Source organism: Chroicocephalus ridibundus, chromosome 2, assembly GCF_963924245.1.
Source record: "Chroicocephalus ridibundus chromosome 2, bChrRid1.1, whole genome shotgun sequence".
Taxonomy (NCBI): Eukaryota; Metazoa; Chordata; class Aves; order Charadriiformes; family Laridae; genus Chroicocephalus; species Chroicocephalus ridibundus.
Window position 1 is genome coordinate 42,146,788 of NC_086285.1, and position 24,257 is coordinate 42,171,044.

Consider the following 24,257-nt stretch of genomic DNA (forward strand, 5'->3'; position numbering starts at 1 on the left):
ACGTGAGGGCACGCGTCTTCCAGTCAGATGGACAGTCCTAAACAAAGAAACAGATGACCAGAGCCTACAATAAAGATGGAATTATTTTAATTACCATGCTGAGGTCAGCCCGCTCCCTTGAAGCATATGAGAAATCTGTCTATAACTTCTGTTTGATGGTCAGTGTAAGGCACTATACACATGAGGAAACAGATTCAAAACTGTAGCGCAATTATAGCTGGAGTTTGTGGCTCCCAAGGGCATCCTGCTCAGAGTTAACTAAAAATAATGAAAGCAAAACAGTTTATAGTAAAAGATCAGTTACCAAGATGTATTTGCACAGGCAGCGTAAAGTGATGCAATTTTTTTCACATAGCTACAGTTGTTTATTACAGAAGTTTTACCAAAGTTATGGATAGTTAGTGTTCACATACTCCATAGGTATCCCCCCACCTTTTCCTCTCTAATAGTATTTATGCACATAAAAAGAACAATGTAAAAAGAGGATCATTCCCAGAAAGGTAGAGAATTTTTACAGGAATTCATGAAGAGACAGATTTGGTGTTTTGATGCAGCATGTACCAGGGGGATCTCAGGCTCTGCTGTATATTATCTGCAGAAATTGTTTAGTTGTGTGTAATGTTTTCTAAGGACTTGTACAACATTCATTTCAAAAGAGTTGTAATTACAGATATGTCTTTTGAGAGAATTTCTTTTCCTCAAAGCCAAGCGTTTCTTCAGGTAGTAAATGTAATCACAGCATTACTGCTCAGGTCATACTTTTATGCATGTGTTAAGCAATTATTTTCTGTTATCGTTTTTCATATTTCATCTTGAAAGATTTTTCCTATGATTTGTAGCTACACAAATAAGTCTCCGAGGATAAAGGAGGATGAGTTTTTGTGCCATTTACAGTCTGAGGAATTTCAGTTCCAAATTTCCAGTTTCATCTCAAGACAGTTTACTCTTATTTGTGAAGCTTTCCATTTCTTGTATTCAGACTGTGCAAAAAAGACTGCAGGAGTCATTTGAAGGTTAGAATAAAGGAGCCGAATAAATCAAACTCAGAGATCTTAGTTACATCTAGAAAGTGGAAAGCCCTCTTATCACAGTTATCCCTAATAAAAAAGATTTTTATTAAGAAAACTTCCCTTTGAATGAGACCTTCACTTGCTTAAAAAACAAAACACACACAAAACAAAACAATTTCTTACAGCAGGTGCACCCTTGTCTGCATTTTGTCACATCTCGGATGAAGTCGTCCCTTTGATCCCCAGTTTGAACCTCTCCTTTCTGCCAGCCTGCGTAAGCCTGAGAAGCGCAGAGCCAGTCCCTGTGCCTGTGCTATGCCATTTGAGTACTGCAGGCTTAAAAAGGATATAATTTTCTTTTCATTACTGTGTTTCTCTGACTTTGGTAGGCGTAGTAAATTAATGCAGACTTTGATAGAGCTTCACCTACTCTGAAACAGCCAGTGAGGAAAGAGTCCAACAAGGTTCAAAAGTTCCAGCAGCAGAACCTAATCTAGCCCATTATTTAGGATTTATTTTGTTTTTCTCGGTTTTCAGTGTTACTTACACTGACTTTAATTGCTCAAATGTGTTCATGGCAATGAAGCTCACTTTCCGTAGTGGCATAGACAAAAGGGTTCATTGTAGCTGCCCTTGCAGATGAGTTAAAGCAATCTGAAATGGGTGTTGGAAGGTGGGCTGGAGTAGCACACAACCTGAGAGCACGGGAGGAGGCAAGAAGAGAGATGGGATGGGTTTTTCTTTTCTTAAACTGGTCGGTTACGTGACCCTAGAGAAGGCAGAGCACCCTGTACTGCTTTGGTTGCCCTCTGCATAACAGTAAGGCACCTCTCAAAAAGCATGGGATCCTTGTTTAAAAAAATATGGAAAACATTACTTGATGAAGAATGGCAGAGACCCAGATCTTTGTTGTCCTTGCTGTTCCAGCTGTGCTCTTACTGATTAGGCTAGCACTCGAATTTTATTTGTATGCCAACTGGATTCTATTTTTAATTCTTAAGACATCTTTAAAGATTTTTAAATGCTTGGGGTTTTCCCATCCCATTTTAGCCATCGTCCACAGCATAGCATACTTTATTTCATGCAACTCGTTTGTTTTGTTTGAAGGAAAAATAGATATTATTTTGGTTTAGGCAGTGACTATTTTGACACCTTTTTCTTGCAGTCATTCCTCAAATCACAGAGTAACACTTTCTTTGTACACGCACAAACATATTACAAAGGAAAAAATAAAAGACTGGTTATTCCATTACTATTGGATTTTTTCACTGTAGATGTTACTTGCTCACCTACTGTTTAAATTAAGCCACTGTAAAATTGATAAAAATATGGTGTGAAATTGCCCTAATGTACATTCAGTTTGAGTTTTCTCTATGCCATTTACGAAAAATAAACAAAGCTACTTCAGTATTCAAAAATACTAACTGCTATTCTTGAATGTTTTTGAAGCAAAGGATGCGTATTAAATTTACCTGAAATGTTTAAATAAAAAAAATTATACAGTCAACTTCATAGGAAGGTTCATTTTAATCTTCAAGTTGAACTTGGTTAGGCATAAAAGATTTGTATGCTTTGAGAAGTCCAAACTTTCAAAAAATGCTCTCTTTTTTTTATATATGGGGGTTTGATTTTTTTTCCTTGAAATCTGGAACACTTTGTTTTAATCAAGAGATCAATTACTGTGCTGAAAATGCAGCTTGACATATTAGCCAGCTTGTAGAGAATGGAAACTTAAACTATCTTCTCTCCCACCATCAGCCAGATGTTCAGATCTTCACCTTTTGATCCCCTGGGCAAGGGTTCAGGAATCCTGAGCTCTCTGCCAAACTGCAGTGCAGTGTGCTGACTCGGTAGTAGTAATTTATATGTACTCTTAGTATGGCTATACTGTAGCTGTCTTTAGACCCTTCTGTTAATACCCTCATCTTTACTTTTTAAATTTTTAAATAGAAATTAATCTCTTCAGGATATTGCCTTTTATTTATATGGAAAGATAATTCTCCAAAACTCTCATTTATGTATACCATTACTTCAAAACATAATAATACTAAAATACTAGAAAGAAAATATCCTCAAGTTTTTTCTTCCCTTTATAATACTTCTCCGTCCCTGTGCACAGGGATCAGTGCCCATCCTCAGGCTCACTGCAAGGGATTCTTGCTCCGCAAATTTAAAGATGACAGAACAGAGCAACTGGTTGTGCTCCTCAGCCCGGTCCCTTTTTTCCTCCATTGCCAAAGGGGGAGAGAGCAGTACAAATGCATGCAGTTCTGTGGAGGTGCCTGGAATTTGGATCTCTCTGCCACCCCCAGGCAGGGGGAGTCTTGAGCCTGATGCATAAATTAAGTCTATAGTTGTTCAACATATGGTTGAGGACCTGCTTATCTGCAAGCATATGTTGTGAGTACCTTGCTGAAGGGGCACCTACTCTAAGTAAAACGATCCACAGTCCCAGTGTGAACGTGCTCTGTGCCCAGTCTGCTTGTTCTGAGGCACAGTTACATGTAAGAACAGAATTACTTTTATAAAATTTACAAAACTAGAATGGTGGAGCATTTAATTGAGTGAGATAACTCTGAACAGTGCTGCTTTATCTCTTCACTGCAAAATGTGTATGTGAGTTATTTGGCTCTGTGGTTCCAGGGTAGCCTGCTTAGGTCTTATGTCGAGTCTGACTTAAACTAGCAATGTACTTAGTATGTCCATAATAAATATATATATAAACTTACAACCAAAAGAACCCATGTAGGAAAAGCCATTCCCAGTTCTGTGGGTAAGAAACTGTAACTTGCAGATGGTTGCAACATATATGTAAAATAGGAGACAGAAAGAACCTTGCTGAAGAAACACGATGCAACTAGACCACGCCGCCACCACCATGAGACACACTACACCAGTGAATGGCACTGGGGCTTTTGATGTATCCTTAGCACCCCTGTTATCCGTGTCCACTGACATCTTTCATCCCATTGAAATTGCACAGTTAGAAAAACTTTTGGCTTTAAGGTGCGCAGGTTGTATGGTTTGGAATAAAAATCTTCTGCAGCCCTGCCTGCTCTGCACGGAGCAGTTATCTGGAACACCTGGTCTCATGTGTGCGTGTAATGCCAAGCTGGAGAGCCTGTGGCTCAGGACTTGTATGAAGTTGAGAGCTTGGGAATAATTAAAAGGCTAGGACGAAGGGATGGTGTTACAAGTTATATTAATCTCTTGCTGTTTTCCTTGCAAAAGGATTTGTGCGTAGTGAAGAGGTATGATTTGCCATGTGTTAATGTTACTGCACTTTGGTTTAAGTTTGATACCTGTCAAAATTCCTTATTTTTACAGTTTTTGTCTGTATTTTCCTTAAGAGACCAGAACTCTTTGAAAGTGTGAGAAATACAGTTAAGTGTGTCATGAAGGGACTGAAGGGAAATCCTAAAGCAGTTCTGTTTCATCAAAATGCTTTCACGTATTATTTCTACAAAAGCCTCTGAATCAGTGCTGTTTCAAGTACTCAAATTGAATCCTAGAAATATAACTCTCAGGGGTGCAATATTTTTGTAAACATTAATATATAATAGAAGGAGAAATAGGATCAAATTTGTCTAAGTAGAAAAATGCAATATTGAAGACGTTGGTAAAGCTACTGAAACTAAATATATTTCGCAGTATGGGATATAAAATTAAAACATTCATGAAATAAAATGTCAGTTACAAAACAACATTATTTATATTTAGAGATTTTTAATCTTATTGCTCAAATGTTTTGCCTTCTAAGTGGTCCATTGCATTGGTGTAATACTATGGACACTGTTTAAATTCTTTTCTCACTTTTTTGTTAAAAATTTGAAATTATAATGAAGTTTATTATTTTCAGAGTAAATATCCACATAGCATATTATAATATCCAGAAATTCAGTGTTCTCTTAGTTTATGAAACCTTCCTGGCTGGCACTTGACTTGAGAATCATATTCTTTACTACTACACAGCGGAACAATTTTAATTGCTCCCTTGAACATTACAATACTTCCAAGCATGAAGAAATGGCATAACTGCTATGAGAGTAAGTCTGCGCTATTTTAGTCACTTTTCCCATTTGACAGTGAAAATCAGATGTTTAAAAAAAGAGAAGCTGCAGTCATGTAAAAATAATTTTTAAAAGCTACTGCTGACGTATTATGGAATGGAAGTAAAGGAATTCCTGTGAGGATATGATCTACTTTGTACTGCAGAAAGAGAAAAATACTAGGCAAAACATCTCAATTAGGAAATCATCCAATAAACTTTTAAAACCTATCCCTTGAATATCAGGGAGTGCATCAGTTACACCAAGTACCAAAGTATATTCAATAGAACAGGCAGAGTGTTATCATCAAAATCACCTAAATGACAATTAAACAATGCATTGTATTCTGATTAAGAGTGTTTTAGGACAAAAATACACAATAAAATTAAGGAAGATAATAAAAAGAAATAAATCCTAAACTGTTGAGGATAATTTAAGATTAGGATTAGGATAATTTAGGATTTAGGTAAATAGTTGTTTTTACATTGTCTATTACTCCTGCTGGAAATAAGAACATTGAAGAAGGGCCTGTCTTGTCCTAATATTGATTCTTAATAAAAAAGTCACAGCTTTCCTATTCCTCTTTATTGCAATGATACATTTCTTGATGAAATGAGTGTTCTTTTAATGCCTGGGTGCAGGAGCTAAATGGTGAGTGTCCTTTAAGGTACAAATATTGACTTCTCAGTCTGAAGCACGTAGAGAGAGGTATTTCTCCAGCAACTTTGTGCCCCAGAGAAGTTATCCAGGAAAGTGAGGCACAGTTTCTCAATGAACAGAGATTCTCACTACATTCCTTTTCTAAGACTGAAAAAAAACTAAAATGAAATTAACAATATATTGCTTAGCAATACACAGAGAACTGCAGCAGTGGCAGATTCAAGTTCATTATGTTGTGTAGATCTCCAAGCTGTTACAAACTAATAGTCCTTGAAGTCATTCTTTGTGCATGTATAGACATCAAGAAGGCATATGTTACTAAAAAGCAGTCTTAATATCTCTTACTCAATGTCTTGACCATTCATCCAAATAGAGAAGCTTCAAAGAGCGAAGAATGAAACATGTGCCTGATAATATACCTGTCTGTTTCCTTCTCATAGAGATAAGCACCTTATCAGCCCTCTTCCTGCTAATGCCCCATCTACTCCCCAAATACTGTATTCCATTCATTTTGGGTGCTCTGACTGATCAATAGAATAAATGGGGTTGGAAGGGACCTTTGAAGGTCATCTAGTCCAACCCTCCTGCAATGAGCAGGGACAATCTTCAACTAGATCAGGTTGCTCAGAGCCCCATCCAACCTGACCTTGAATGTTTCCAGAGATTACGTGTCTACCACCTCTCTGGGCATCAGTTCCAGTGTTTCACCACCAATATGTCGAGTTAGAATAGCTGTCCCTAACGTGTATTTCATTTTGAAGATGGCTGCTTCTAATTCAGAACTGAAAAAGGCGCTAAGTGACTGGAAACTTGTCTTTTTTCTCCAGATACATCAGTTGATCTAATAAAAGACAGTATCTGTCTTCATTGACCTTCCACTTTGCATGGCTGAAAAAGAAAAACATTTAGAGGAATCTCATGAATCAACTCTTAAATGTTAATTTCATGTATTTTACGCCAGGGTGATGGTGGTGTGTGTGGCAAGGTTGTATATGCTTAAATCTGGTTATCGCGATGGGGTCCTGATGTTGATGACTACACGTGGAAATTCTTTCTCGATTCCTCTATGGACGTGTTTCACCCAGATGAGGGCCTGAAAGTCCAGTTTAAAGCTGCTTTACCTAAAAATAATGCAAGTTCCTGCTCTTCCTTTGTCACTCAGAAAATTGTTGTGGTTGAAGGTGCATGACTGACTGTACCTGACACTGTAAAAGACACATGCCGTGTTTTGGCCATCACTGGTGAATGCTGGACTCCAAATGAAACAAAGAATCAGCAATGCCAGTATTCTCTCTGCTTGGTTTTTCAGTAACTTTTTAGGAGGTTTTTGGGCAGTGAGGAGTGCCAGGCTTTTGGTCATGACTCCGTAGGCTGGATTCAAAGTTCATTGTACTCAACAGGAAAGAGTCTGATGAACTTCAGTGAGCTTTAGATCTGTGTTAGGAAAGTCACTTGAAAATATGGATGTACTATCTAAGCGAAAGACTTGGCCCCAAATCTGTTGAAGTCAGTCCATTTTTTTCCTTTACAAAAGCACTTTAATGGAAGAAGTTATTCAGTGTTATGCTAGTCAGAAAATAATCCACATGAGTTTCATAAACGTGTTGTGGGTTTTTTTCTTTTTAAAAAGTTAAATTTATTTTTTAAGTCCTGAAGTGAGTATGAAAATCCATCCCTCTTCCAATAAAAAAGTAACGTGTAAATTTTTGGCATGTTATTCTGCTGCTTTCGGTTACAGATAAAGTGCTTTTAGGAGAACATCAACATTTCTGATATGCAAATCAGAGTGCATACCTTTAGGGTGAGGTACATGCACTGATCATCTCACTGTGAATATAAGTATAATTATAATGGCTGTTCCAGCAGCTCAGTACAGAGCTTAATGTCCTTGTGGGAAGAAATGAAACCGTTGTTTCGGTACAGCTCTCAGTTCCACCTACTGCTTTGTCTGGCCGATGGTGTCACGGTGCAGTGGCAGCCCCAGTACCCTCCACTGGCTTGGTCAAAATGGCATCCTGCATCTGAAGACCACTGTGCAGTGATATCTCTCCTGCTAATCGGTATGGAAGAACAGTGGTAAAACTGATGGTCAAAAAAGACACGCATGAGATGATGACTTTACAAGACTCATTAATGTGACCGAATTTCTAATGATCATTTACTTGGTACAGGCATATGGAACAACACTAGTCATTAGATACAAATCAGAAGAATATTTTTCTAAAAAGGCCTTTCTATAATGTGATATCCACAACAACTTTATCTGAGGTGGCAAACAGACAGGCCTTTCACACAGCGTGCCTAAATAGCACTCTTAATCATATTTCATTTCCTCTCTCACCTCCCGTGTGACATTGCCTACAGATTTTCCGTGTAATTACTGACCTCTGGCTATCAGTGGAAAAAATATCTCACTGCTGTATCTGCCCATTCTTCCTTTCTCTCATTGTGAGTACTTGTTTACCAGTTCTTAGGCAACCTTCACAATGTTATACACCACTCTGAAATAATTCCCTGGCTCAGTGACCAGTTTGAAGTCATGTTCTTTTTCCTGATCTTGGAAGCAAATTCTGTATATGGTAGTTTCACTGCATCAATGATAGGTCTCAAAATCCTCTGAATTTGCCTCCAGTTACCTAAAAACATCAGCCCTAAGTTTCATATCTCTTCCCATTTTATCAGACTTTACAATTGTTTGTAGAATGTATTCTCAGTGAAAACACAGAAGCCAGCTTGTTACTTTTAGAAGCTGTAGTTACCAATTTTAGAGCCGAACTTCATTTTCTTTTTGTGAGCCTGTTCTATTGATCGATTTCTCTCCAGAGGGAAAATGGGATTGATACCTTAAACTATAACTATTAAATGAAAGGATACAGGAGAATTTTATGCTGTTGTTACCTGCTTTTCACTTTTTTAGATTCACAGGGTTTAGTACAGAGGAGACTAAGGGCCAGGTTAACCTCCTATTTATCACAATGAAGACAGATTATATAAAAACACGGTAAAAAAAAATTTACCTTTGTCACAGGATTGATTTCACACTTGGTCCTTCAGAAAGAGATCTTCTCATGGTTGGAAGACATCAAAAGAACCTGCGGTTTCCCTTGTCAGTTTATTCCAGTCAATTATCACTTTCACTACTAAAAATTCATGTTTTATTTCCAGTTTGAATTAATCTGGCTTCAGCTTTCGCATACATATTGCACTTCGTTTTGCTAAATAAGCTTTCTTTGGAGTCCAGTATTCAGCAGTTTATCTTTCACAATAAGGCATTTTTTTTCAGACCTTGACTATGTTTCTTTTCCTTACGCTCACCAGATTTTCCAGTATCTCTTGAAAATACGAATGCTATGTGGTATTCCAACACCGTCTATATAAGTAAAGTTATTTCTCTATTGACTGTATGTCCTTTTTGCCACTGCACAGCACTGAATATTGATGCGACATTGCTTATCCAGTGTGATTTTTTTGGAACCACGACTTCACAGTTCCCTGTTTTGAAGACCTGGTCTGCACAATGTGTCCCTAAAATGTTGTAAAACACACTTTGCGTGATAGGGTTCTGTTTATGATACAAACTACATTGTTCTGCAGTCATTTCTACACCAGACATCCAGATACTGTGTCTGCATTAGACAACCCCAAGCTGGAGTCCCCATGAGCCACCTCAATCTAAAAGCTGCATTGCTGAGTCAACATCAGCGTATTATGCCACCCCAAGATCTGAGCTGTTGAGTCCTCACCCCACTGCAATCATGGAATCATAGAATCACAGAACGGTTCGCGTTGGAAGGAACCTTAACGATCATCTCGTTCCAACCCCCCTGCCCTGGGCAGGGACACCTCCCGCTAGACCAGGCTGCTCAATGTGCTAGGAGTATTTACCGATTCCCCTTAAGTTTTCCTGAGCTTTGGGTTCCTCTCTCACTGTCACTGCACCTTGTGGACAAGCCCTGCACGACTGCAATTTCCTCTTACCATTTCACTTTTCACCAATCTTTGTGGGACTCTCTGGTTTTATGAGAAAACGTCATTCAGATCGCTGATGAAAATGATTGAATAGTCTGGATTCTACTACGGATTCCTGAAAAAGGGTACGAGAAGCATCATGAGCTATTTCTCATTCGTGGCCATTATGTGAACACAGAACCTTCAGTGGATGTTTTGGGATGCAGTTAAATTAACAACTGAACCAGAAGTTTACACAGACGTAGGACTCTACCTTTAGCTCATTTATTCAAGTGTTCTGTTTCAGTGCACTTTCCCGTCAATTCCACCCCAAGCCTTGTCTATTGATGATCTAGAAACTGTCTTGTGCCTTTTGGGGGAGTAAATCTCCTTTTCTCATAAAGGTTTATGAATGTATGATTTATTCTGGTTTTGCAAACTGCTGTCCCTGAAGTTCTCCACAGAATTTGTAACAGTTTGTACAGAATGCAACTGTATCCAATATCGGTTTGAATATACACATTTTTAAATGGTTCTTACAGGTATTAACTACTTAAACCAAAAATAAGGCATAGTATTTCATTAGACTGTTAAAGTTCGGAACAAGTTTCTACTACACGCAGACCATTTTCATTATCAGTTCTGTGGGGCAGTGCTTTGGGCATGTAAATTGTATATAGTAAATCACAGAAGGAGAAATAAACTGAAAATGTGAAAATACATACAAGTTACAAGTAAACTGAAAATGTGAAAATAATGGCAGGAGGATGTTATTGCCAGCAGATGATACGAAAAATTCTAAAACAATCTCTATTGATAAGTAGAACGAGTATTATTTCTGTGTTCTGGATTGCAGACATTGTGTGGTGTATATTGCAATTTCTCTGATGGAAGAAGCGGTTTATAATGAAATATTAATGCTTGTGACATTTTGCCGTGCTGAGGGGAGGAGAATGTCATTTGAAAGCAGCCTGCATTAACACAAACACCAGTATTTTTTAAAAATATTGACTTTGACATTCTTGCAATAAATTAAGATTCAGTGCCAGGATTATGAGCTTCTTCCTTCTTACGGTTTCTGCTATATGATACCCATTTATCAAACTTAAGTGGCCAAATCAATAGAGTGTTTCCGTAGCAGGTAGTAATTGCTTTAGACTTATTACCTGTACTAACAGACTTTGAGTTCTCACCATCATTCTTCACTGGGCATCCCAAGTTGCCTTTTACGAAAAGGGCTGGGATACCACCCAGGATTTTTTTTTTTTCCCCCGTAATACTTGTTAAGTATGTAAGATGGCTCTAGAAGAACTGATGAACTGGTGGGTTCTTTAAACCAACTGTTCCACAATGTATGTACGTATGCGGTAGCTGCAGTCTCCAGTTTTTTATGTTCAGTCAATACTGTGATCTCTGTTGCAGTTAATTTTACATTTTTGTTCATTAGAAGAAAAATTGTGCTAGATAATACTTTTGTTGTGCTTACCTTTAACAAGCACTGCGCATTTTCAGGTTAACTGAAAAGTTTATTGGTGCTAGTATTGTACAAATTTAGCTTTTATGGCCAGTAAAATGTGTCTTTTTCTCTCCTGAGATAATGACTTGTACACCTGGCACTTTTATGGCATACAATGGATTTTATTTTTAAAGAGCTTTAATTAAGCTTCTGATATCACACGACACAAGCAAGCAATGGGTTTTTTTTCCTTGTCTCACAAATCAACATATTAGAACGGATTAATTAATAGGTAACTATGGCCTTGAGATCTTATTAGTAGACTAAATATTTCATAGTTAGCAATTGGATTATAGGATGCTGTAAACGGCAGATATTACAGCACCTTTAAGTACATTGAGTTCAGCTGATGCTTTCACGGGTCTTTGGCTAACTTTTTTTTTACAGCTATATACATAAATTGCCCTTTCGTTTACAGGCGTATGCCTCATAGACGTGTTTTTGATTGGTGCTGCTGCAGGAAAGCAAAGAGGAAGATCCATCCTGCCGGGGTAGGCAGGTCATCTGAAAACCAAAAAGCTGGATGGCTGCTTTACTGACATGTTCCTTATTCCTCTCACTTCCTTATTGCTGTCACTTTGCAGAGGGAGAAATCCCAGGGTGACCTTGTCTGAACTGTACTGTACAGCAACAGCAACAAAATGTTGGGGGGGGCGGTTTGTTTTGCTTTTTTTTTGAGAAAGTCTTACTCTGCTCAACAAAAGTAGTATTATTCATTCCCAGCTTCCTATCCAAATTTATTTAAGATCATCTGCCACAAGGGACAGAGGGAAATATAAGTGAAGGAAAGAAAATCACATGTAGATATGCAATATTCATAAGGACTACCAGAACATAATGCTTTGTGCCCAAACTGTTGGGAGAAAATGTGTATAGTTCTTAACCCTGAGGATAAAAGCTAAAGCCTTAAAAGTCCAATCAAGTAATAAACAAAATGTTTAAATAATATAGCAATGACAGTAAATATTACGGAGGAATGTTTTCATTTTCGTAGCTGTTGAAATTTTAATGCCTATTTCATTTGAGCTGCTACTTTTTTCATCAGGAGCAGAAAGGCCATCCATTAATGTCAGATTGCAACCATAAACTCCCTGGAAGAGGAAGCAATTCATCCTGTCTGTGTGCAGAGCATCTGCCACAGTGGATTTCCAAGTCAATCTGCAGATATTATCCCGTAGTGAAAAACTGAGTGAAAATAATGCAGATTCGTGAACTTGGGGAGCCCCTTGCTATCACAGTAGTATTTAAAATCTTTAAGGGCACTTAATTCTGGCTATCTAATCCTGCTGCATATTTAGAACGCTTATAAGCAGCCATACTGAGAGGCCAGTGCTTTGCATTGAAAGATGCTTGAAAAAAGGCACAAGAAGACAAACAAAGACAAATAAGATTTCCCTTCCTCTCTATGCATCTACTTTTTTAAGCTTGTGAAGCATTAGACTTCCATGATCTCTGAAAAACTGAGCTCTGTAAGTTAATTCTTGTGTAAAAAATAAATGTGTCATTTATCTACCATTTTTTATGTTGTCATTTCTCATTAAATTGAGTGTTCTTATGTTATTTATAGAACTTCAGCTTTAAAAGCTTAACGTGCAGCCTGAACAGTTGCCAGATTTACGCTACCAGTCTGTCTCAGTGACGGCCAAAAGAGAGAGAAAGACATCTGAAGATAGCCTAATAAAATAAAGTTTGAAAAGGCAGGAAAGGGGGAGCGTATGTGTATTGTCATCCTAGTTAGCATTTAAAAGCAGACCACTGACCTGTCAGCATATTAGATTGGGAGTCCAAGGAGGAGAAAAACTGATGAAAAATACTGCAAATGAAATTTAAGATACCTTTAGAAAATGAATAAACATGAATGGAAATAGTTTAGTATTGTTTAGTCTGCTCCGAATTACCCACGGTCAATTTAATAGAAGTGGCATATTTTGAAAAGTACTACCAAAAAAGCTGAGCGATCTCTTTCCACAAAACATTTATTAATAGTGTGAAAAAAAACACCAAAAAAAGCCGTGACATTCTGTGAGTATGTCAGTTTTGCAGCGGTGGTTGTAAATGTAAAAAAAACACTCTTCTAAAAATTCAGAATGACCAACTTTTACTTATTTAGGAAATAGCGTAGTCAGTTGATAGACAAAAAAGCTATTCTTATATTTTACTACACCCTTCCTGTGGAGATTCTCATTTCATCTTAAGCGCTTCTGTGGGATGTAGCCGAGAAGATAATAACACTTAAAAGCACTCTCCTCACCTTCATGTTTCCTAGTTCAAAGACATATTGGGGGATGGTTGCCACCTACTTGTTAAAATGTGAGGTGATAATAGTTACTGCTCCCTGTCTCTCACGCCTGTGCTGATGCTGCAGTACCAGTGAATACAGCGCCGTAAAAAGATTGTAGTTTTGCTGCAAAACTCAACAGATTGTGAACTCCTTCAGAGAGTAAATCTGCTGAGAAAAAATATTGCTCTTTTTACTTAGTCATCTTTCCAGCCACAGTTGTATCTGAACAGCTATCTTCTTTTTGCTGGTTAACAGTTGCTTCATTAAGCAGGTTGAGAAATACTTTCATAGCTTCGTAGTCTCATAAAAACATGACTTGCGATACGTGTTTGTGTCTAATCAAACTCCACCAACATGGTTATGGGAAATCACAAAAAGTTCAATTTCTTTAAAATTTGGGAAAGAAAAGGGCCGACGCCTATGATCCTGAATTTCAGTTATATATTAGGAAAAGGAAATCATAATTATATCAGATGTGATAGTTTCAATTAAAGTAGCAAATGAACACTCTGGTGTTTCATCTGTTCGCCAAGATCTGTCGCCTCTTTACCCAAGGAAAGAAATTATCATAATGAGAGCCTTCGAGGCACTGGAGTAACTATTGTTCATGAGGAATACAATATGGTCAGAATAAACTAGTCCCTTTGATATGTGTATCATTGTGTTTCCTCTACGGATGTTGTGTGTAGTGGATATGACCTCTTAAAGATTGTCAGAGCAGACCTGTAACCTCTTAATGTGCCACCTCTTTCGTTTTAATGGGCATGTGTAAGACAGTGCTTGAAATGCATTTGATATAGATTCTGTAATCAAAAACCAACTTCATTGGCCTGAAATGTGCTCTGCCCTGAGCAACTGAATGGCAGCCCTGTGCAGAAGGAGAGCTCTGAGCTCTCATGGTCACCCGCTTTCCCCACTGGCTGACTTCCTACGCTGCCCTGCTCCATCTGTCCGGACTCTGTAGAGCAGATCCCTGATAAATTACGATTGCCTTGCCCTGTGGTGAGTGTGTGTGTGTGTGTGTAGATTAAAGAAGAGCGTGTCTGTCTAAAAGCACGCTTTTTCTCTCCACCTGCATCAGTTGATCAAATGAAAGAAACTCGTTCTTCCTTGAAAATGTGTTTGCCTATGTGTACACTGGCTTCTTTGAATTAGTTTACATTAAGATTTCTTCAGATTAGTATGATTCACTACTCCTTTCTCCTTTGTTTAGAAAAATACTGTGTTACCTTTTTGGTCTGGGACCGTGTTTTCATTAAATGCAATGACTGTATTACCTAAAGGGACCTTTGATTTGGACCTCTTGTCATTGCTATATGAAAAATAATAAGCAGCTCTTGTGGATTTGGTGAGATCAGTGTGTTTAGCCCTAGTTACTGGACAGATGAGGTACTAAACCTATTTGACTACCCTGTGATAAGTCGGTGTTAGCAAAAGGATATATGTCGTCTAAATATTTAGAGCTAGAATTGCGAAGATGTCAGTCAAGTCTACTTAGTAGGATGCTTAAGAAAAAAAACATTCTCAGTAGCATAGGTTTGGAAACTGAGGTGATCTAAGCTTCTGGCTACATAATAACTATAAAGACATCGCCTATCTCTGTAGCTTTGTGTGCTTACCCACAGTATGCAAGCAAATTACATAACCAAATAGCGATTACTACTTCCATAATATCTGCGTTAATTAAGAATTATTAAAAAAAAAAAGAAAATTATCAAGGGGACAGGGAAGCATAGGCACTGAATCAAGGCATCTTAAACACAATTCTTTCCTCCAATGTATGTGCATGCAGGAGTTTTCTTCTCTGTCTTGTTTTGTTGCGGATAGACAATTTCTTAGCCGTATCGTCTGAACTGTTTTTTTCAGATATTGTAATCCCTTCTCTGAAGTAAGCCATCATGTTTTTAAAGTATTTAGTCCTGCTTTTTTTGAGCCGTGCTAACTTTTAACACAGAATTTTAGCAGTGAAGGTTTGTGACGTTCAGTGAGGTTAGGCTTGTGTCATTTTTTACATCTTTTTCATTTCTGCATGTGTCATTTTTGAAAACAGAACTTTGTTACTGAAATTATCTTGGCCATCAATGCCTGAATATCTTTAAAAATCCAGACCTAAGAACCCTCTTGCTTTCATAGCCTGAAAACTGAGCTCTGCAGGCTCTGCTTCAATTGCAACTGCTATTAAAAGCTTTAGGAAGCTATTGGCTTCATCGGTAGAATGTGAACTATCTAAATCTCACAGAGTTTAAGTTTCTGGCAAAATGGTACCTTGAAGCAATTTCTTTTAATAAAGCTCCTTTTTGCAGGAAAATTTTCAGTATAGCTGTTTACGCTTACTCATGAGAATCACTATGTGAAGAAGTTTCTGAGTATCAGGAGAGTAAAGAAGATGTGTTTACAGGATCAAGCAGGAAATACGTAGAGAATGTCTGAAATAAATCATTTTACAAGAGAATAAACTGATATTGAGCTCTGCATTTCTGACCTGTTTAATCAAATGTGTTTACCCATTAGTGCTTAATGCAATAAGAAACATATACCTAGAACTCTGTATTTTGTTCTTTGGACAGTCACTCCTTTGGTTTCTCACTCCAGAAGTATTTCAGTTGTCGCAGTAAGATATTACATAAAAAAATGTAAATTTCTTAAATGTATTTATTTACTCTGTTTGATGTTTCTCATCATTACAGAGAAAGATAAAGACCATTTCCCAAGATATTTAATAAAATCCAGTCTTCAAAATTACTGCCCAATTAAGTTCAAACAAAATAAAAGTTAATATGGCTTTGACTTCAGCTGTCAATAATTTTGACATATTTCAATCTTTATGTTGATTTAATATTTTGAAGACTGTAACTGCCATTTGGGGAAACACTCTGAATATCTTTAGCGTAACATTGCGTGGGTTAAATATTCAGCTTTGTTATTTATGTTTTGAGTTCTTTGACCGTGTCTGACAGAGATGTAGTCAAGGACCTACCCAGGGACGGTGCACGCTTAGGTACTGACTGATGCACTAAGAAAGGCTTTCTGAGCACTGGATCATTTAGTCCCCGCTATAGTGAAGATCAAGCTTCTGCTAATGTAGGGTTTCTATGAATTTTTAAAGCAAACAAGAGCTTGTACGATATTATAATGACTGTGTTAATGTCTCCAAGTGCCGAATTTGGCCATATTCAAATCAATACTTGGCATTACTTTACAAACAATACTTTAATTCTTAAAATACGTTTAGCAATATACAAGCGAGATTAAAGAGTTAGCACCTGTCTAAACGCAGATCTTCACTTTAAAATACCTGTATTGTTCAGGCCTTGATACCGTGAGTTAATAAACCGTGTGCTTGCAAAAACAGGGGTTCGTGTAACCTTAATGTTTCATTACGAAAATTTACCTTCAATGGCATGTTTCATTTTTCAGATTACAAAACATTTTGATGATTTATGATCATTAAGGAAATTAAGGTACTACTCTTCATGCCTACTTTACTTTATGACTGGATGTAAAATTAGCATACCTAATAAAGAGCTACCTTTTTTTAATGAAAATTACAGTCTTTTGTGAAATAATGTTGAGATCCTCCAGTTGATACAGACACTGTACTTTAATATCAGCATCGCTATTTCTTGATGCCTTGGGAAAAATAGGCAAACGAATATATAATATCAGTTTACTTGAAAATCCAGTTCTATACATACAGACTGAAAATGCCGTGATCGATATAGTTATGATTGTTACCATTTCAATTATATAAATTCAGAAGAAGAAAAAGAGAAAAAATACAAACATTTCGTACCAAGTCATACAGAGTCATCAAAAGTAAGTAGTGTCAATAGTTCAAGACTGACCACAACGGATTTGGTAACTTGGCATTACAAGAAAAGAAGAAAAGCACAGTTACAATAATACAGAAGTCGGCTGCTTTTCATTTTTATAATACCACTGAAATAACCACAAAGGAAATTTAAATAGCTACCTTTAAAAGAGTTGTAAGGTTGTGCCACAAATGAAAAGGAGCACAAGAATTTTAAATTATTGCTTTTTTAAAACAACTTCAAAGTATTTAGGAGAAAAAGTGCAGGATATCATAGAAGGTACAAATAAATAATTTAGTCCTTTAAGGATAGATGATATCAGGCAGCAGAATATTTCATTTAGTCTGATATCCATGCTACTACATGAAAAGCATCTTCATGCAACAAGAAGTGGGGCAGATCGGGGGGGGCGGGTTATGGTAAACTAGTTGAAGAAAGAAGCTAAAGCTGATTCATTCAAGAAAGTGCCACTGTGTAACTTAAATCTGGAGTACAATTTTGTTTTGTGCAAAAATCATTTCATTCCTGAAAAGCTTGTGTATTCAGACGAGAAATGCTAAAAGGAAGAGATACAGATCAAATGGTTGATGGCTGTTGCGTGAAACGGGGCCAAGCGGTTTTGGCAGAAGATAAACCCCCTTGCGTTCTAACACTCCTCACCGAGGTGGGAGGCTAGGTGCGGCTAGGTTTAAATTCTGAGTGATGCCCAATTCAGCACTATCAGTCCAATCGCGTTTAATGTGTATTAAACTATTACGATTTGGATACACTAATAGTGGACTGCACCTTCAGTCTAGTCGTACTCCTGAACTAGCACGGCCTCTCTCAAGTTTTGGTCGCGTTCAGTGAGAAAGCGAAACGGCTAGCTACTTAAACAGTGCAGTTTATTTAAACAACAGATATACAGGTTCTTTTGGATTGCCGGTGATAAATACACTGTCTGCAAAGCACGTGCAAATAAAGATATTGCTAAGTATACAAACGCGCGACAAAATTATAAACGATACAGCCTGGCTATAAATGTAGGGTAGAGATTCTCTAGAGAAATTTCTAAGTCCCCGAGAAAGCGCTCGGTGTAATCGAAGTCTTACCCAAAGGCGTCCCTATGGGGGGGAAGAGAGGCTCAGCCCGTCGACTGATCCCGGAAATCAGCGGTGGAATTCTTCGCGATGGTGTCTTCCCTGACATCCCCTCTCTCTTGGGCTATTTTTATATTATTTTTTTATCTTCAAAGTGGAGTTTGAGTGACTTTAGTCATACGTACTTTTATTATGATTAATGTATTCAAGGAGGAGTGTTCACGCCTCGGGGGCGGATAGCCTCCGGGATGGAGGTGTGTTTTGGTACATTGTGGTGAGCAAAGTTCGCACAAAAGGACAGCATTTCATCAACATTTGACGAAATGTTGGCTCGGGTAGCGTGTAGGCCACTTATCAGTTCCGTAGTACCATCTCGTCCCCATATCTGCTATTCGTCACAAGGGAAGGCCACGGAACAAGCGTGTTCCGTTCCATCCCTCGTGTAGTTTCGCAAACAACCTTGTACAGGGAATCACAGATGTTGCATTCTTCATGTGCTAGCTGCGGCTGTATTCTACCTCAGAAGCCTCTCGATTTTATGACTTTCCTTAATGTGTGAACAATGCTGTATTTTTGTATTCTTGGCCAATTTAGTAATTATTCCACAATGGCAAAGAGCAGTCTTCAGCCAAACTTGAGCAGTGGGCCTCTTGCTGCATACGATTTGTTGCGTGCTTGGAGTTCCCCAGAACTGAGATGAAGATGGGTCAAAAACTTAAAAAATGTGTTTCTTTTTGGCCATGTAGTTTTCTTTTGTTTGTTTGTTTATTCCTGGACTGTTTTAAAATATTTTAGGGAGAAAGAAAGGCTATAGGCTTGAAAAAATGCTTAAAAAATCGACTGAAAGGCAGAGAGAAAAAAATGAGGTGTAAATAGGACACTTTCTAGGTACAGTTTTTAATTACCTTGTTTACTCCAACGAATTATCATTCTACATTACTATAATCAGGAGAAACAGCAGACAAATGCATAAAAGCTTATTTAAAAATTATATAAAACATATACAATTTGTTATAAATCAGTGGTTTGGGCTTAGGAATGTTTATTTAATTTTACACACTTTTCAGTTGAAAGAGTCTAGAGCCTTACCGTTGAAATTTCTATTTCACAGACAAGTAAACTGCTATCTTTGCCCTTTAGCTCAGCGGGTTTTGTTTGCTGATTGCTGAATCCAGGTATGTTTGAGCCTCGTATGATCCAAACAGAACACATTCACATTCATGAGCATAATGCCTCATCGTTAGAAAACAGTAAGCAACTAGTTCTGCCCCCCACTCCCAATGCTCTCAGGGTACATCACTTCTAGGGGCTTGCTTTGAGATCCTCTTATTTCCCGTTTTGTACATTGATACGTGTAATGTTACAGGACTCTATTAAAAATATCGTCATGCTGAACGAACTCCAGAAAATTTAACCAAATTGAAAACAGGACCCCAGACTGCTAATGATGAAATGCTTGCAGTGTTCCAAATGGACATCACCACTCATGAGCAGCTGGCTTTGATCCCTACTGACATGCATTGAAAGATGATTAAAAATACATATACGCTTCCCGAAGACATTGTGTATTTTCCAAAAGCTGCACGTGGGCGTTGTGCAGCTCAGCAGGTGAGGACACAGGCTGGTTCCCACTGATGCAAGATGCAGGCTTTCCTCGCTGCAGTGTTTTTGGCTAGAGGAGGTCCGTTTTACAGATGATTTTGAGAAGTTCCTATTAAGATTCTTTCAGAGCAACAGCTGTCCTCATTGGGTTTACCTTGCCCTTCCTCCCTCTTCCCGTACCTGTGTCCTGGCCCCATTCAGTGACTGCAGACCCCCACTCAGTAACCTAACATGAGCTAGAGCTCCACGTTCTTCTGCCTTCACAGCCCATCTCCGGTGTGATACAGACTTCTCAGGAGTATTTTCGGTACTTGCCTCATGGTTATAACTCAGTCCAAGACACACAAATAATACCGTTTCTGTTATACTTTAAATCCCAGGGCTTTCGTTGTTTTCGGAGGATTTTTATAAATAGGAAGTTTGGGTTGATTACGCTGAGTATCATCTGTTCTCCAGGAAAAATGGAGGTGATAAAAAAAGATAGTAATTTGTTTTCATTGAGATAAATACATATAAAAATGTGTAATAGTGGAAATCTGGGGTCTGGTATTTAGATTAAGACAGTCTTAATCTGGTTTCTACTAACTGGACTAATTTTTGTAACCTTGTGTTATCATTACCACAAGTTCCTTAGCCCAAGGCAGTGTTTTATTTAAAACTACAGGAGCAAAGTAAATGAACTAAAGCACTGTAGGTTTTTCTAAGCTGTGAAAAAACAGAACTAAGATATCATAGTCCTCCACGGAGGAAAGACACTGTAACAACTGTCTCATGTAACTAGCTGGAAGGATTTGGGGAGATTTCTGAAGATAATCAGTTTAATTCTAAATATTATGATAAAATCCTTGTTGCCTTAGCAAATTCTAAGAAATGGGGTTTATGCAGGTGACCTACTTGGAGTTGGTGGGAATAGACTTACATCTGATGAGTCTCTGCACGGTTTGAGATGTTACCGGAGCCATGGCTCAGGTGTGAGAAAATAAGTTGTATTTACCTGACATCTGTGCCATTGGGACGTTATATAAATTTTATTGTTGTCAGATTAGCAGTTTGTATTATGATTGCATTGGATCTAGTACAATTCTTAAATTCACAAATAAGTCATATAGATAAATAGAGTGTATGGTATGCTAAAGCCATATAATGCGTGTATATAAAATAATAAAATAAATTTAATGCTTTACAGGTCATTAAAAACTAATAAATAATTAAAGATTCCAAACCGCGATAGCTAAGAGCAAGTTCTTAGATAATTGTCTGATCGTTATAGTTTTGCAAGAGGTATAAAGCCAGACTGTTGATAATTTTTAATGAGGAGAACAATACATAATAATACCACTTTACTCTAGTATTTTTGTCATTATATGGGATAAAGACATTTAGGTCCAAAACTGATCTACTCTTAGACAAATTGTTCTCCCACTTGGTAGAGCTGTCTGGGGCTTTTTAAAAAAATACTGTATTTATGTTCAGGAGGTCTCAGTTTTGTTTGTTTATTTTTTTCACATAACACATGTAATCCATGGAGTTAATAGTTTAAGTGGATTGGGAATCTGCCTGTGATTTGTCCAGGGTAAATCTTACCGATAATCTCATGCCTCATAATGTAGAGACAAGGAAACAAATCTGAATGCAGGATGTTAGACTTCCTAGATCTATGAATAAAAGATGAGGGGTTTTCCATATGTTTTTATAACAAATCAGGTTAGTCATTATTTATTCTTTCACTTAACTAGAGTGGGGGTTTTGTTTCAGTTAATTTTTTTTGTTAATTTGATGGGAATTGTTTTATTTTACTGAATCACTATAGATGGCAAGAATCCCTATTTCAATTTCCAAAGGCTTAAATAAAACATTTGAGTAGCATTTTTTTATTTTTTTTAACTGTACTGAACTACATTTCTAAAGTTTCACCTTATTATTCTTTTGGAAATACAGAACTAAGTTCAGTCACATATCTTGTCTAACTCCTAGTTCACTTGTCTAGACCCAGGAATATCACTACCAGATGTGTGCAAATAAAAAAGTGTTTTCTTCTTTTGAAGATAGTTAATAATAATCTATCACCAAATAAACTGGTAGACAGTCAGCATGGAAAAGAGTCTAATTTCATTTTTTGGAAAGGGGAGAGTGAAAAAACCCTGGCAACATGAAACCATCTTTGGGAGTGTTGAAAATAGTTCATGAATAGTCTGAAATCTGGCAGTGTTAAATAGGATGAGGAACTTTTTATAGGGACAGTTTCATTAGCTTTGCTAGTTTGTGTTGGTTTCTGTGGAACGGGGAAATTTTAATCCAGTTTTTAAATACCTGTTTCAGATTAGTACACCTCTTCCAAATTTGTGTTAGCCTTACGTATGGTGCCAAAGTTTTATGAGTCCAAACCCCTAAAAAAAACCCACAAAACCGTAATACTTCTTTTTCTTTAATCAAGGTACTTAAGGCCTTCTTTTAAAACTGAAATTTTCAATGAGAATACTCCGCATTTAATCCAGAGCTAGCTAAAATAAGAATCTGTTTTATTACTTATAGTTGTAGAGGAAGGAGAATTAATAACATATTGGAATTAAAAACAAGATGTGCGTAGTTCAAATTATCTATATCCTCGAAGACGTTTTGGCAAGACATTCTGATTCACCATTTCAATTGTATGTTTAAGTGATTTGGAATATTTTATAAAAAGCCAGCAACTGATATAAAAACTAGCAGAAGCTTCACTGAGTTGATTGCTGAACATTATTAAAATCTTTGTTATATTTTCCTGTGTGTATTTTATTGGCGTTAACTAACAGAAATTTCTACCTGTATAATGAATATTCACAGACCCCATCCACAGAAGCTTTTGAATGTGGAGAGAGAGATATTTTATTTCACTTTCTCTTTTTAGACTTTATTTTCCACAGTTTATAAATGTGTATTTTGCATTATCGGATCCTGCAACATCAGAAGTATTAACGTGGTTCTGATTGCCTTTATAACTGAAGCTGCATTTTTTTTAAATAGCAATGTGATTGAAGGGTAGGATAATATAGCAAATCATAAGACAGTCCTACGGCCTAGAGAAAACTCAGTAGGATAGAAGGAAGAGACCCAATTATCATCTATAAATACTTTCGGAGTAACTGTGTAGATGAAGGAAGGAATTATTCCCAGTCTGGGAAGATATCAAGACAAAGAATAATGGCACAAAGCTGTTAGAAGCAGTTTTTAACAATGGGCTACAATTGTCAGCTGATACAGACAGTAAATCCCTGCTGAAGTCAAACTGAGGAGCTCTTGGTCGGTGCAATCACTGGAACCAGTTGTTCCCAGTTTGCTGAGTCTGTCAGTTTTGCAGAGAAGTCTTAGCTCACTTATTTGAGAGTGAGGTTTTCCCTCGTTTAAATAGAATTGGCTGGGTGGATATCTGATGTCTTTCTCCCACGCTTTTTCTGGCCTGCTGCCTTCCTCCACATTAGTCCTGGTGGTCTCTGTGTTTTTTCTTAATCTTCCCACATCCACTCTTAACTACCAAGCCACTTCAGCCTGGGCCCAGTTGGATAACTGGCATCAGTGGAGCCTTCATCAGCAAGGTCCTCACCTCACTCAGGGAAATCATAGAATCACAGAATGGTCAGAGTTGGAAGGGACATTAAAGATCATCTAGTTCCAACCCCCTGCCCTGGTCAGGGACACCTCCCACTAGACCAGGCTGCTCAAAGCCCCATCCAGCCTGGCCTTGAACACTTCCAGGGATGGGGCATGCACAACTTCTCTGGGCAACCTGTTCCAGTGCCTCACCACCCTCACAGTAAAGAATTTCTTCCTAATATCTACTCTGAGAATGAGAAAATCAGATCAGAGTGAAGCAAATTAAACTTCACCTCAGATCTACAGGCCATTCACAGTTTTCTTATTGAGTATTGCCATTTTTTGCGATTGAAAGACCAACACGGGGAGAACTCCTCAGGGGACGGCTTGCCTAGACCACGCGCCAGGACCGAGCTCGAAATCAGCAGCCCCAGGGATGCCCTGGACTACCTGCCAGGCTCGGCAGAGTTCAGCCAAATAAATGACTGCATGTTGATTAAGACAAGTTAGAGCACATCACCGACGGTTTAGGCCCAAAGCAGTGATGCACGTCCACTTCTGTCTTCACTCCGGTGGTACTGTGGGTGGCTGGGGCGGGAGGTGTGGGGCACCACCATGCCTTGCAGTGGGGCAGGCAGCACCCAGCTCGCCATGGGCAGGTGGTGCCACGTTCGCCATGGAGGTGAGCAGGAGCGCTGCTGGAGGAGATGGGAGGCATGAAGGCTGGTAT

At 38.0% G+C, this 24,257-nt stretch overlaps 1 protein-coding gene across 1 annotated transcript in view; it reads left to right on the forward strand.

Annotated features, from left to right (window-relative positions):
- LOC134511359 (ubiquitin-conjugating enzyme E2 E2) overlaps nucleotides 1-24,257 on the forward strand; it is a 225,410-nt gene that overhangs the window by 119,811 nt on the left and 81,342 nt on the right. The window lies entirely within an intron of this gene.